This window comes from Psammomys obesus, unplaced genomic scaffold (assembly GCF_907164565.1).
Source record: "Psammomys obesus unplaced genomic scaffold, mPsaObe1.curated_primary_1811, whole genome shotgun sequence".
Taxonomy (NCBI): domain Eukaryota; kingdom Metazoa; phylum Chordata; class Mammalia; order Rodentia; family Muridae; genus Psammomys; species Psammomys obesus.
In genome coordinates, this window is record NW_026594083.1 from 5,329,865 (window position 1) to 5,333,575 (window position 3,711).

The 3,711-nt window shown below is 42.8% G+C and overlaps 1 non-coding gene across 1 annotated transcript; it reads left to right on the forward strand.

Moving 5' to 3' along the window:
* The first annotated feature begins 2,718 nt into the window (after nucleotides 1-2,718).
* Nucleotides 2,719-2,857, forward strand: LOC129684642 (small nucleolar RNA SNORA48). Its single transcript, XR_008721372.1, has one exon. It is a non-coding gene; the product is annotated as a small nucleolar RNA SNORA48 (small nucleolar RNA).
* The last annotated feature ends 854 nt before the right edge of the window (nucleotides 2,858-3,711 follow it).

Consider the following 3,711-nt stretch of genomic DNA (forward strand, 5'->3'; position numbering starts at 1 on the left):
AGAACATCTTCCACTACTTCAAGTCCCCAAGTTTTACCATTATCACTCCCTTCAACCCTTAAGAAACTCCATGCCCCCGTTTTCTGTATCTGATGCTCCCTTACATAGACAACAGACACAGGAAACAGACTAAAGCACTGTGCCACAATGTCACTCTGCAGAAAAAGCTCTAAATTTCTTTTTAAAAACTACATTTCTGTATTTCAAAAACTTTCTCAGATGGATGCAACTGTCTGCTGTCCCCTTATCTCCTGACCTATTCTATATCGATCCCCTAAGCACCCTGCAGCTGCATTCACCTAATCACCTCATTGGTCATATATGAAAAATCCTCTTGTTATAACGTAACACTGCTCATCAAGCTAAGTGGAATGCATGCTCCAGGGTCCAGATGGTATCTCAGTTCTGCCCTGCAATGTTGGTTACTCTTAAGGGTCCTCTGAGACCTGGTGTTCTCTGGTCCTATATTCTCAAGCCTTTTCCTCCCCTGCCTGCCTTAATGCTTGTAAGATGCTTATTGTAAAAAGTACTTTGACTGCTGTGATCATGCTTTCTCTGGATAATAGTCTGGTTGTGTGTGCATGTGTGTCTGTTTGTGTGTGGCTCCATTTGTGTCTACTTCTCACCTAATGTCACTTGCATGATGACAAGTGTTCACATTCTCCTCCAGGCCTAACTTCATACTGGGCAGTGTGTTACAGGTTTATTGCAGAGTACTTAATTTTAGGATATCAGTATCATTGTTATCTGAACCTAAGATAATGTAAGAGCTTTAGACAAGACAGATTTCTCAAATTAAACAGGCACCAAGATGGATTCAGCATCTCCTTCGATGCAGAATTCATAATCATTCCATGACATATTGGAGTTTTCCAACACATTTGAAAAAATCTTTAAGGCTACATTAAATCTGTGACAGTTCAGAGCAAGACACTTCTTTCATAATGGCATTTTATAATTTTCTTGGGCAGAGAGCAGCAGCAATCAAGACAGAAAAACATGTGAATTTTATTAATAGAGTAATGTTCTGCAAAATAGAAATAGCTAATACTGATGGCTGTGGCAAGTTGCCAGGGTGTAAGAAATCTTAAAAAAAAAAAAAATCCTAGAAGCTGAATCAAGCCAAGACCCTGGGCTGCCTAAATGATACATTTAAAAGACACAAGAAGATGGAAAAAAAAAACACAAAAGGAGGAAGCTTATTGAGGTTAATTACAGAACAATTGCTTAGGAAAGAGGCAATGAGGACAAGGACTCCTGGCATGTAGCATACATTGAGAGCTGGATGGAACAGACAGGAGACACCCTTCAAGTACAGCTCATGATTTAAGAGCACATTACCCTTGACTTCTCTAAATGTCAGGGTCAGCTTTGAACTCGGACATCTTGAGTCCCTTGCTGAGAGCCTCATTGGATAGTCTTATAAGTACTATTCTGTAAGTATTCAGATTAATAAGCCTATGCATCGAAGCTTTCGTACTAGTCATCGTGTTCAGGGACATAAAATTGCATGTAAAGAACATATCAGATAAATGATAAGCAACTACTGAATCTTATTTTATAAACAATTTATTATTTTATAAATATTTCTTGACTATGCTGTGGTAACCCTGTGTCCTAGCATGCTTTCGATTGTTGTGATAAAGACTGTAGCCAAAAGTGACTTGGAGAGGAAAGGGTTTATTTTAGATTGTCGGTTACAGAGACCATCACTAAGGGAAATCAAGGCAGGATCCTGGAAGAAGAAACTAAAGCAGAGACCATGGAAGAATACTGCTTATCTTATTGGCTTGCTCCTCATGAATCACTCAGTTTGCCTTTTATACAACCCAGGACCATCTGCCCAAAGGTAGCACCACCCACAAAAAGCCTCCCTTAAAAAATCAAGAAGATGCCGACAAACTTGCCTAAACGCCAGCCTGGGATGGACATATTATCTCAGTTGTGGTTTATTCTGTTCAGATGGCTCCAGCTTGTGTCAAGTCGACAAGAACAACAGCAACCACAACAAGACTAACCTGTCCACTCTGTAAAGCAGGCAGCAGTGGCATCCCTTGTAATGGTACGGAAACTGAGAGGTATGATTTTTCAGATCTCAACAGTCATGCTGCTATGAAGTGCAATCCAGCATTTTGAATTCAGGTCTGCCTTTTCCCAGGATAGAGTAAATTGTGTGTGGTAATAGACACTGCTCCACTTTAATAGCCACATCTGTTTTTTTTTTCCTCCTCCCTACAAAGTTATTGTGTGGGGGGAAAATCTCTAAGACAAAGGTTCTCAGTGCGGTAGCTCAGTATTCCAGACTGCTTTTCCCTGGAAGCATCCCCAGTCTGCATGGACTTCCAAAGTAAAGACAATGTGGTTCCCTGTGCATTAGCTGATAGATACATCATCTCAGAAGTGACACACAAACTCCATGTCCTTTCTTACTTTTCTGTTCAACAAGTCATATGTTCACAGCTAACTTCAAAGAGATATTTTCTTGAAGACAGAAGAGAACCACACACTATGGAAAAACCACCATATTCTTTTTTTTTTTTTTTTTTTGAAAAATGCACATTGTTTCAGTTGAGGTTAATTTGATGGTTACTTGGTCTCAAAACATTTTTCAAAAAGAAAACATGTTGGAATTTTGTTCTAAATATTGAATAGACTCTTTATACAAAAGGCAAAGTCTATATATCAAAAAAGAAGAAATAAAACCATTAACATCCCCTCTGGTAATAAGCAAAGAGACACCTTGCTGGTGGTGCTGTTCTTTTATCAGTCATTGACCAGAGTAGATGGCAGTCCTTTGTTCATCCTAGCTTGATGCCTGGCTCAGTGGCCAAAGCTGTCTTATACCTAGGACTCATAAAAATCAAATAAAATCAAACGTAGGCAGTGCAGCATAGAAGGAGGAAGACAGACAGAAGCCTGCAGAAGGCCATGCCACCCACAGACCTCTCCTCCAGCTTGCATGGCACAAGTGGGCCATAGACACCCACTTACCACCAATCCACAAACATGGATGGATGATGTGGCTCAGGGGGCTGCTGGCTGTGTGACAGTTTGCAGCAGGAGCCATCACCATGTGCGAGTGTGTGGTGGTCAGACGGGAGACAGAGAAGTGTAAAGCATCTTAAGCATTATGAAGAGAGATGGAACTGGAGAGGACTAACCTGTGGTGAGAGGTGAGCACTGCCACCAGAGGCGATAGTGAGCAGGCAGCAGCAGGGGTCTGTGTCAATGTTCATGGCTCATATTACTACTGGAAGACATAGCTACTGGTCAGGGTAGCTGCCAGGGACTACGTGGAAGTCCACATGCTGTGCGTAACTGGCTATGCCTCTCACTCGATTTGGGGACACTGGAAAGCTGGTCCCACCTCGCACCTGTGGTAGCAATCAGAAAAGCAGGCCCTGCGCCTCCCCCAGGCAGCACAGTGAAGATTGCCCTGGTCAATGGGGAGAAGGTGAGCCAGCTCTAAGGACAGAGAGGTAGAGCTGGACCTGCTCCTCTGCTCTGAGGTGGTATGGGTGCTGGGACTATGCCCCTGCTTCTCCCCTCTCCCTGCCTCTCACTATTTGCAGCATTTGGAAAAATTGGCCCTAGGGTCATAAGGCAAGGAGGTAGGGGGATGACATTAAATAAGACACTGGCCCTGCCCCTCACTGGCTGCAGGACTCTCCATCTCGGTACTCCCCAGCACAGTAGAGCTGGCCTTGGTGA